Source organism: Pteropus medius, unplaced genomic scaffold (assembly GCF_902729225.1).
Source record: "Pteropus medius unplaced genomic scaffold, Ma_sr-lr_union100, whole genome shotgun sequence".
In the NCBI taxonomy this organism is placed as follows: Eukaryota; Metazoa; Chordata; class Mammalia; order Chiroptera; family Pteropodidae; genus Pteropus; species Pteropus medius.
In genome coordinates, this window is record NW_024350319.1 from 7,063,262 (window position 1) to 7,075,370 (window position 12,109).

The window sequence follows — 12,109 nt, forward strand, 5'->3', positions numbered from 1 at the left end:
CCGTCCCTGGTACCAAAAAGGTTGAGGACTGCTGTGATTAAAGGACATCTACAAAAACTTATAAGTAACATCAAAACTAAAGAAGACTCAATACATTTCTCTTAAGATAGGTATAAATCAAAGACGTCAACTCTCAAGATTTATTTTCAACTTTCTACTGGAGGTCTTGGCCAATACAATAAGGCAGATAAAAGAAATAAGACATATACATATTGGAAATCAATGACTAAAACCATATTTATTCACATACAACATAGTCATTTTTGTAGACAATCTTAAGAAATTTTCACAAGAAAAAAATTATGAGAATAAGTGAAATCAGCAATATTTCAGAATATAGGGCAAAATTTAAAATCAATTTTATTTTATATAACTATAAAACTAAAATTTTAAAAATTATTATTGCAATAGCATCATGAATATGAAAAAGTTAGGGAATTTTAAATAAAATGCATGCAAAATTCACATACTAAAAACTTTAAACACTGATGAGAGAAAATAAAGAATGCATAAATAGGTGGGGAGGTAAAGAATGTTTAAGGATCAAAAAATTCAATATTGTTATCAATTCTTTCCAAATTGTTTTCATATTCAACACAATTCCAATCACATCTCCAGCACATTTTGTTTTTTTTAGAAATTATTAAGCTGATTCTAAAATTTACATGCCAAAATTTTTGAAAAATGAGAATGTTGGAGAATTTACCCTATTTGATTTCAAGAATTACTATGAAGCTAAATTAATCAATAGAGGAAAGTATTCACATAAGAATAGATTTACAGATAAAAAGTAAAATAAACTGTCCAAAAACAGACCAAAACATACATGGCCAATTGATTTGACCTGAGGTAGGTATCAAGGTAATTCAATGAGAAAATAATCTTTTTAACAAATGATGATGGTACAAACATTCACATGAAGTAGAGAGAATTTCAATACTTACTTCACTTCATACACAACAACTAACTTTAAATGTGAGCAAAAATATTATTAAATCTCTAGAAGAATATATAGAAGAAAATCTTAATGATCTTAAGTCAGTTTTAATAATTTATTTAATAGGACAAAAAGACATTATTTACAAAATTTTTTGAATTGCCTTTCTCCATATTAAAAACATTTTCTAAAAATAATATTACAAAATGAAAAGATAAACTACAGACAACCATTTCTTTGCCAAACATATATACTCACTAAAGAATGAGTGCCTAGAATGCATAAAGAACCATTGCAATTCAGTAACATGAAGACAAGCAACAATTTACGATCTGATCAAATTATTTAAAGATTTTACCAAAAAAGATAAATGGGTAATAAATAATGGAATTTGAGAGCATTAACCCTTAGGATAATGCAAATTATGACCATAATATGACACCTTTACGCAACCGCAATGTGCTTCAATTGAAAAGACTGACACGTCCTAGGGTTTGGAGGATGCAGTGCAGCTAAACTCTCACGCATTGCTTGTTGAGAATGCAAAATGGTGGAGCAACTTTTGAAGTTCATTTGGCAAGTATTTTTTAAAGTTAAATATACTATTTTATTCAGAAATTTCACTCCCAGACTCAAGATAAATGAAAAAAATATATATTCACACAATAATTTTAGGCTATTATTTATGGAAGATTTATTTAAATTTGCCCAAACTAGAATTAAATATCTATCGACTGGTGAATGCATAAACAAATTGTGGTATACTCATTTAATGGAGCCAGAAGTTCCCAACCTTTGTGACACCAGGGACCAGTGCGCCTATGAGAATCTAATGCCTGATGATCTGAGGCGGAGCTGAGAATGAGGATGTTTTTAGTCTTGGTTTCTAAGGACATATCTTTGCTCTTAATGATCTTTCCTAATTCTCCCATTACTGCCCTCTAAGTATCACTCTTCCATTGATTTCTTGGCTGCAGTCTCCAATTGCATTAATGACTAAACCAAGATGAGCAAAATTTTTAACAATTTTGATATCTTAATTGTCTATATTAAAGTTGTGTGTCTCTTCTGCAGTCAGATTTTTATCTTTTTTATTTATTTTATTTATTTAATTAATTAATTAATTTATTTTATTTTATTTTATTAATTTTATTTTTTAAGGTGAGGCAACCATTGGTTGACATCACAGATTGCAAGGAACTCATTAGCTTACAATCCTTTATCTTTTTTAATTTTTAATTTTTTAATTTTTTATTTTTTAACACCTACAGCACCTGATCTTCCTAGGTGGTCTCCCATCCAAGTACTAACCAAGCCCAACCCTATTTAGCTTTTGAGATCAGACAAGATCTGGCTTGTTCAGGGTAGCATGGCCATAGACCTATCTTCTTAATTTTAAATGCAGTCCTACTTTGGCACTTTCTTATTTTACTTTTGTCAGAAGTCATTTTAAATCATTGCTACATTCTGTCAGTAAGATGGTATCATCGGCATATCTTGTTATTGATATTTCTTTCACCAATTTTCACTCCTCTTTCCTCTGAGTCTAGCCTACTTTTTCTGTATATGTTTTGTGTACAAATTAAACAGATAAGGAATTAAATGCACCTTTGTCTGACACCTTTGCCTATAAAAAACCTTTCTGTTTCTTTATATTCTGTCCTGACAGTGGCTTCCTGTTTTAATTAATATTTACAAATATTTATTTATTTGTCTTTAATGTGGAACTTTAATGTTGGAATAAGACTTTTCTTTGAGAGCACAAACTGCAGTTCCATGTGTGTTTATAGAAAAAACAACACTGTAATGGCCTTAACTATGATATTATGTTTGGGATATTTTAAGTTCAGGTAAAAACTTGAAAGTATTTGTGAAGAAACATGAGTGGAAACAATTTAGAATCTTTATATTTTCCCATGCTTTGACAAGTATCTTGCATATAATGAGACAAAAAATTTTAGTCATTTGTCTTTATTGAAACTTTACATTTTCCAAAAAAAGACAACTCTTTCTTTTAATACTTTATTACATAATTAAAAACTTAGATTAAAATAACAAATATGTCCAACATAAATATATTTGGGAACAAACACATTTACTATTTTTATAGAGACCACTCAACTTCTGAGAGTCGAAGTATGCCCAGACATTGCCCAGTAGTCTTGAGCTCTTATGCTGTTTCTACTTCTGGTCGTGAAGGGATAACTATTAATGGACTTGCCCTCCTGCCATAACAAGTAGAAAGCTGGACAAACTATGTAAAACAGCTAATGCCATTCGTGACAAAATGGGTGAATACTGAGATTATCATGTAAGCAAAATAAGTTAGATGGAAAAGAATGAGAACCATATGATTTCACTCATGTGTGGGGTATAAAACAGAAAGCAACAAATTAAATGAAACAAACTCATAGACACAGATAACAGTATGGTGGGTATAGAAGGGAAGTGGGTAAAGACAGTCAATTATATAGTGACGGAAGGAGATTAGATTTGGGGTGGTAAGCACACATGCACTAAACTCATAATGTGCTATAGAATCATACCCTTGAAACTTATATAATGTTATTAATTTATGCCATCCCAATAAATATATATGTAAAAAAAAAAAATTGGACAACAGGTTGTACAAGACTCTGACCCTCAGAGAAAGAAAGCAAGAGAGAGAGAAACCCTATGATCTTGTTTTTTTGTCTGCAAAGAGGAGTTCACAGGAAGGGCATGTCCATCTCACTGAGGTGAGGAGACAGAGATTAAAGTTTGGTAAGGCCAATGTGGCTGGAATTGTTGGATCACAGTGTGAGAGATGAAAGAGCTATGTGAAAAATTGCTCCATAAATTGGCATATATGTATTTGCTTAAGTCGTTTGACCTAATGATAAACCACACATTTGTAGGAAAGGATATCATACGTCTTGTCAAAGAACAGCTACAGAGGAAAGAAAACTACTGAGGAGCTGAGAGGTGAAAAATCCTGAGTTTACACATTTGAGTTCTGACCTGTCAGAGGAGAGTTCTCACTGAATCTGTGAGGCCTGAGTGCAGAGCCTTTCAACTAGGGGCAATTTTGCCTCTTAGGGACTGTCTAGAGACAATTTTGATCGTCACAATTTAGGGGGATACTACTGGCATCTAGTGGGTAGAGGACAGAGATGTTGCTGAATATTTTATAAGGCACAGCCCAACCTTCTACCATGAAGGATAAATTATAGAGAGAAAATGTATAACTAAATAAACCACCTTAAATATAGTCACTAATTTAAAAATAAATATTTGAAACTTAACAGTCATTGAACACTGGATTTTTTCTATTGCTAGTTATATGTTTAGTGAAAATTTTGGGGATATCTGTGTGTGTGTGTGTGTGTGTGTGTGTGTGTATTTGCAACAGTCTTGTTAGTATAGCTTTAAATTTCCCATGACTTGATATTATCTTCAGTAATCTAACATTATCAGATCTCATTTCATGTGCTTGGAAATTATCAGCCAGAGTGCTATGTTTAAAGCAGAGAATGTTTGTCAGAGACAGATAGTATAGGAGGCCAATGTATCACTGTCAGTAATACTGAATGTCTACACAAACCGCAAAATTAAATACCTTAGAATAACATTACAAAGTGCTATGTTTGCATAGGCATCAATTTAACTTAGAAAAAAGAGTCCCAGAGGGGATTAATTTGCATAGCATTTACATTGCCACTCTCGTCAATTAGTGCAAACAGAAGCCAGCTCAGTAGATGCACATGAGGCTAGACTAAAGGAAATATGTCAGTTTATTTTAGCTTTCCTAACAAAAGGTACATATGCAGTATTGGAGAGAAAGAAACAAGTAGAAAGGTCAAACATAAACTGAATATTTCAGTGTCTTAAATATTTCAGGACATTAATATATATATATATGTATAAATTAAAAAATAATCATAAGGTTGTATAAAATTTGGGGTTTGCTTTGGAAATCTGTTTTTTAAAAAATATTTGGAACAGAAATGAAAGATTTGTCATTTGAGAATGAATTCTATAGCTCTTAAAACAGTTGAAGCATTTTACCTTCCCAATAGAAACAATACGGAGCTTGCAAAGTCCAGAAGCAGTATGGATATTGGACATGGATTTTGTTTCCCTACAACATCATAAACTACCAACTCGGCCTTGGTATTACCATTTTATACATTCTCAGTGTGCTTGTTTTTCCTATTAAGGCTTTGAAAATTTGTATATATATTGAAATTCAATATGACGCTTATGAGCCCAGAGCATCTTTATGTGATTGTTACCCAAGGTTAGAATGCAATGATACACAGGCGTGATTATTTTCTCATTTAGTATCAATAATGTCAAACCAAGAATTTTTCTTCTTACTCTCTCTGCCTGTATGTGATCCCTTTTTATTTATCCACCTTAACTTTCTATGGATGGCTGCAAGCATAAGGGCCAAGTTTGCAGTGCCGGCCAAATTCTTCTCTTTGTCTTGACTTGGGAATGAACTGAGCTGACCGCTATCTGATAATGAAATTAAAACTGGGTGGCATCACCAACTCTTGTGCTAGAATGTCAGCTGCTCAAAGGCAAAAGCTATAACTTATATCTTTATGTAACTACAAGGTAGCACACTGCTTAGAACACAGAAAATGCTTAATGCTTATAATAACAATAAGTTAATACACGAGTGGCTGAATAAATCTAGTGTATTTTATTTATTTTGTAAATAAGAGAAATAAATCCAAGGTATTTAAATAACTTCCCCAAACTTGTAGCTGTGATAAAAAAAATATATAATAAAAGCCAAATTCTTTAATATACTTTTTTCCTTTTGAAATTTACTTTTAAAAATGTGTGATGTATTAGATATACCAATGAATGTGTATAATACCATTTCATGAATTAAAAATTTTTAAACTTATAAAATGTCTAAGATTTTGAAATAGAAAAGGAGATAACTATTTTTAAATCTTTTCCCCAAAAGTTACTCTTCAGAGTTTATCATTTGCTTGTTTTTCTCTGCACATTTTCACAAAATATACATATTTTTAAATAATATTTTAAAATTTAACCTGATTTGAAATACATTCAAATGGAATGATGCTTAATATTAAATTTTGAGATACATTTATATTGACTCATGGTGTTTATTCATTTGCATTGCTCAATACTATTCCATTGTTTAAATATGTCGTATTTTACTTATCTATTCCATTGATAGATATTTTGTTTATTTCCACTTTGAACTATTACAAGCAATAATGCTGCAAATATGTATGTACAGATTTCTGGGCACATGGTGCAAGGATTTCTCAAGATATTTCGTTAGAATTGCTAGGTCATAAAGTACACGTATATTACACTTAAACTTTTTTCTACATTAAGTGCATAAATTTACATACCTCTGCACAGTATATGAGAGTCCTCAATGCTTTACATCCTTGCAAACATTTAATATTAACAGATTCTTTTTCTAGATGAAGGGTTATGATCATACTGCTATTTTCATTTCTCTATTGTCGAGTTTAAACAGTATTTTCTTTATTTATTGGATATTAATATTTTTTCTTCTGTGAAATGCCTGTTAAGTATTTTGCCAAGTTTTCTAGAGATAAATGATAGCTTGTCAAACTCAGGATTCTGGAAGTAAATTCCTGCATTCGAATTCTTTCTTTGCTACTATCTGTAGGACTGAGGCACATTTAAAAAATCTCCCTGACTAATGTAACATCTCTGAAACAAAAATAACAATAATACCTAACTTACAACTATTTTGAGGATTAAATAAATTAATATACATAATTCACTTAGAAAAGCATTTGCACATAGTTATGTTCTGTGTTAACTATTATTTCATATAATTCTGCTTATATTTTTGTTAATATATTTTGAAGCTAATTTATTTGAAGCATACAGATTTTTCAACTTTTTTATTTCCAGAGTTTTCAATTTGTTCTTTTTCAAATCTAGCTGGTCGGGTTTGATAGTCTCTCATTTCTTATTATGTTAATACTTTCTTAAATTTCTTTAAAAATAGAATTAAAATTTTTGCTTCTTTTAAATTTATTTTATTTTGGGCCTAATTATACATTTTGGGGGTATTTTTCGAATTGCGGCTAGTTTTATCATATTTTTAGTGATTTTCTATAGTGAACTCACTTTCCTTAGAACTTTGTGGAAAATATTTGAGACCTAAGTATGAAATTAAATGATTTTTTCCCAGAGATAATTTGCTTGAGTTTCTCCCAGGTGCTTAATTATTTCCATGTTTTCAAGTATGAGGTTTGGGAATTTGGAGAAGGGGACATACAAAAAACTAGGGTGACTGGTGATCTGTTTTAGAGTTTAGAAACAATGGCGAGACTAAGTTGAATTCCCAAATTCTTACTCTCCTATGACTTTCTTATTATTTCATATCCTTCACTGAAGTTTCCCCTTGCAGATATCAGATGTGAGGTTGAGGATGATGAAACTAGGAAGTGAGATCGGTGACTTCCATCTACTATGTCCTCTGGCCAGCTTCTGGACTAGCAATTATTGCTCCCAGTTTCTTACTTTCTTATTATTATGAAGTTTAGTTGTTGTTGTTGTTTTGTTATTTCTGCCTTCCAAGAAATTCTTTAAATTTCCACTTGTAAGCCATGTCTTAACTATATATCTTTACATTTACTTTCAGCATTATTAAGCATACTGTATCTGGAGGAGATTCTCTAAACATTTAATCCTCTGTACAAGCATACTCTCTTTTTCCTCACAAGATAATTTTATATTTTTAAAATTATGTAGCTGATGAATATCAATACTTACTTAGTAAGTTTTTCCATACAGTTTTATTACAACTGTAGAACATATGATTGGCATCTGAATTGAATACAAGACAACAGAACCCATCAAAAACAAGCTATAATTTAAGCTACCTAATATATCAAGAAGCAAGGATTGGAGAGAAATGCATTTGAAAAAAATGCATTTACTGTGAAACTTACTAAGCACAAATGATTCTACATAAATTTGTTTCTCCTGAGAAATAATCAATTAGAAAAATTAAGTCAACAAAAGTGAAAATATTAAGCTTGAAATGTCTGATTTTCCTTGAAATTACAAGTGGATAGTCCTTTGTATTCAAAACAAAAAATAAAAATTTCTAATACATGCAAGTATGGATATTTAAGCCACATTTATGATAAATATAAATTTAATAACTAAATTTTATGTAAGAATTATGTGAGTATAGATATTTCTGATGTTCAATTTCCCTTTATATATCCAATTAACCTTTATTTACTGAGAAACCATGGCATTCTAATTTGATTGGCAGTACTAGAGCTGGCGCCAGTAAGGGGAGTTCAGAAACTCTGCTGGAAAATCATGGTTTATTAATACATCATTAAGCACTTTAAATGGATTCCAATGGTGTATGTCTAAGGAAGGAAATAATTCAACATTTGTTAGTTACTGACAGAGCACAGAATTGAAATTTACATTATAAATCTTACATTAAAAATCCTAATGTGCTGGCAATCAAATTATACATCACACAATGATAATGTATGTCATCTGCCTTTTTACCAGGGAAAACTATAAATGTTAATGATTATATACTTTTATTCAGACAAAAGCATATTATCATACAGTAATATGATCTAGAGACTGTTAAGTGCAAATAAAATAAAAACTAAATTTATTTGTAAGGTACTTGTGATAGGTATTTTGCCCATTTATGATTTAAAACTAAATGATACCATGTATAGTTAAAGTATGCAATCTGAGTTGTATTTTGCTTTCAATGATCACATAATCAATAAGGATATCTGAGATTTTAAATCGCCATTATATTTTTCTCTTGTTAACATTCTAAATCATTTCAGGAAAAAAAAAAAAAAACCCTCTCAAACTCCCTCCATTTGGCAACCATCAAAAAGTTCTCTGTATCTATGAGCTTGTTTCAGTTTTGTTTGTGTATTTTATTCTTTAGGTTCCACTTGTAAGTGAAATCGTGTGGCATTTGTCTTTGTCTGACTTACTCCACTCAACACAATACCCTCTAAGAGCACCCATGTTGTTGCAGATGGTAAGATTTCATTTGTTTTTATGACTGGGGGAAAATTCCATCATATATATGTGACACTTCTTTTTTATCCATTCATCTATTGATGGACACCCAGGTTACCTCTGTCTTGGCTATTGTAAATAATGCTGCAATGAACATGTGAATCCACATGTCTCTTTGAAGTAGTGTTTTAGGTTTGTTCAGATAAATATCCAGAAGTGGGATTACTGGGTCCTTCTTTGTCTCTTGTTATAGTTTTTGTTTTAAAGTCTATTTTGTCTAATATAGGTATTACTACCCTAGTTTTCTTTTTTCTTTCATTTTAATTAAATACCTTTTCCATTCTTCTACTTTTAGTCTGTATATCATTCAATCGAAAGCAAGTCTCTTGTAGGCAGGATATTTAGGGGTCTTGTTTTCTTATCCCTTCAGCCACCCCATCTTTTGATTGGAGCATTTAATCCATTTACATTATAAGTAAATTGTTGATAGATATGTAGTTATTGCCATTTTATTATTCATATTTTTTTATCTTTTTTTTTCTTCTTCTTAAAGAAGTGTCCCTAACATTTCTTGTAATACTGCTTTGGTGTTGATGAACTCCTTTAGCTTATTCTTGTCTGAAAAGTTCTTTATCTGTCTTTTGATTCTGAATAATAGCTTTGCTAGGTAGAATAATTTTAGTTTTAGATCCTTATCATCACTATGAATATTTTGAGCCAATTCCTTTTGACCTGTGAAGTTTCTGTTGAAAAATCAACTGACAGTCTTATGGTAGCTTTGTAGATAACCAATTGCCTTTCACTTGCTACTTTTAAGATTCTCTCTTTATCTTTAACCATTGGCATTTTAATGATGATGTGTCTTGGTCTGGGCTTCTCTGGGTTATCCTTGTTTAGGACTCTCTACACTTCCCAGGCTTGCATATTTATTTCCTTTGCCAGGTAAGGAAAGTTTTCCTACTTCTTCAGATAGGTTTTCAAGTCCTTGCTCTCCTTCTTCTTCTTCTGGTACCTCTATGATGCAAGTATTGGTACACTTGATTTTGGTCCAGAGGCCCCTTAAACTATGATGATATTTTGGATTGTTTTTTCTTGTCGCTGTTCTGATTGGATGTTTTCTGCTACCTTATTTCTAAGTCACTGATTTGATTCTCTGCTTTATCTAATCTGTTGATGTATTCTTCATTTTAGTTATTATATTCTTCATTTCTGACTGTTTTTTTTAATGTCTCCTATTTTCATTTTTATGTTTTTTATTTCTTTGTTAAGATTCTCACTAAGTTCATCTACTTTTCACCCAAGTTTATTGAGCATCTTTATAACCAGTGTTTTGAATTCTGAATCTTATAGATCACTTGTCTCCATTTTTTTAGCTCTTTTTCTGGAGTTTTGTTCTGTTCTTTCATGTGGGACATGATTTTTTATCTCCCCATTTTTGCTGCCTCCCTCTGCTTGTTTCTATGTATTAGGTAGGGCTGCTATGTCTCCCAGTCTCAGTAAAGTGGCTTTATGTAGTAGATATCCTCTGAGGTGCAGTGGCACAGTCTTCCCTGGTCACCTGAGCTGGGTGTTCCAGGTGTGTTCCTCATATGGGTTGTATGTGCCTTCCCGTTGTAGTAGAGTCTTGATTGCTGTTTGCATATCAGTGGAAGGGACTGACACTTGGGCTAATTGATTGTGAGGACTGGCTGGTGAGGGGTTTACCCTACAGAGCTGAATTTGCTTTTGCAGGGCTCTGATACCTGCCCAGTCTGCCCTTTGGGTGGGTCATCCATGGATATAGCCCCCGATGGTGCTCCAACTTTCTCTACACCCGGCTAGTGAGTGTGCTGGCCCCGGGGCCTCCTGAGAGGGGCCCTGTCACAGACCAAGTTCAGCCACAGTCAGGTCCCTGCCCAGAGCCACCTGCCAAGAGTCACCAAGCAATCTGCAGATGGTTGCCACTCAGATTGGGCTTGGAGGTGCCTCGAGAGGCCAAGCCACAAACTGAAGCAGGCTGCTGCTAGTGCTGGGCTTGCGCTGCTCAGCAGGAGATAAGAGGCACGCAGAAGACAGATGATGCTTGTTTGAGTTTTGTGAATCTTTGAGAGATTTTAGAAAAGCCCATGGCATGAGCCAAGACAGGCCATTTATATGGAAAAAAACTTGAGAAATACTTTGGTGAGACCACAAGTTGAGAGGGACAGGGTCTCAGGGATTTGCCAGGGCAGGGAGACCAGTGTTAGCGAGGTTGATGGAGACTAAGATATGGTGGCCGCTTGTATCTGCATGCTGGGAGGGGGGTACTTAAAAAAAACCAAGCAAACAATCAAAAAAAAAAAAAAAAAACAATGGATTCTACCTGCACTTCTGTCTGGGAGAAAGTTGGCCCTCCAGCCCTTGCTCTGAAGTCAGACAATTTAATTCCTCCCTATATGTTCCTGCCACATTTCAAGCTGCTGCCCCAGTGCTGGAGCTCAGAGAGAGTGTGTCCAACAGTGAGTAAGTTTGCACATGGGCCCGATGAATGTCTATGGCTCTGGCCATCCTCCATCTCACTTAGCCATAATCTCTGCTTGTTTTCACAGCCAGAAGTTGTAGAGACTCTCTTTCCTGACACTGGTGCTTTGAGCTGGGGAGCCTGGTGGGGAGCTGGGATCCCTCTCTCCTCCAAGGAAACCTTCACAGTCGAGATATTCCTCCCAATTCTCAACTACCACATGTGGGTGTGGACTCAACCTTTTCTGCCTCTTCACCCTTCTTACCAGTCTTGAGGTGGCCTCTCTGTTTATTTGCAGTTATAGGACTTCTGTTTAGCTAGATTTCAGGTGACTACCAATGATGACTGTTTTGTAATTTAGTTCTAGTTTTGATATGGCTGTGAGAGGATGCAAGCACAGTGTTTACCTACTCCATTGTCTTGACTAAATGTTTGGTCTAAGAAAACCAATAATTCTTGAATTTAGAAAATATTCACACTTTTATTTTAATTTCTAATATCAATCTAAAACATGGCTACATTTGTTTTTTTTTTTTCTTCTTGTTCATGTTTGAATCTTTAGATAATTTAAGAAAAATTATTCCTACATGTTTCTAATTAATTTATACTTACATAGAAAACACAAAAATGTTTTCTTTAAGATATTTGATTTTTCCAAGCCT

At 33.1% G+C, this 12,109-nt stretch overlaps 1 pseudogene; it reads right to left on the reverse strand.

Moving 5' to 3' along the window:
- Positions 1-2,199: 2,199 nt before the first annotated feature.
- Positions 2,200-2,318, reverse strand: LOC120583491 (uncharacterized; annotated as a pseudogene).
- Between the last annotated feature and the right edge of the window lie 9,791 nt (positions 2,319-12,109).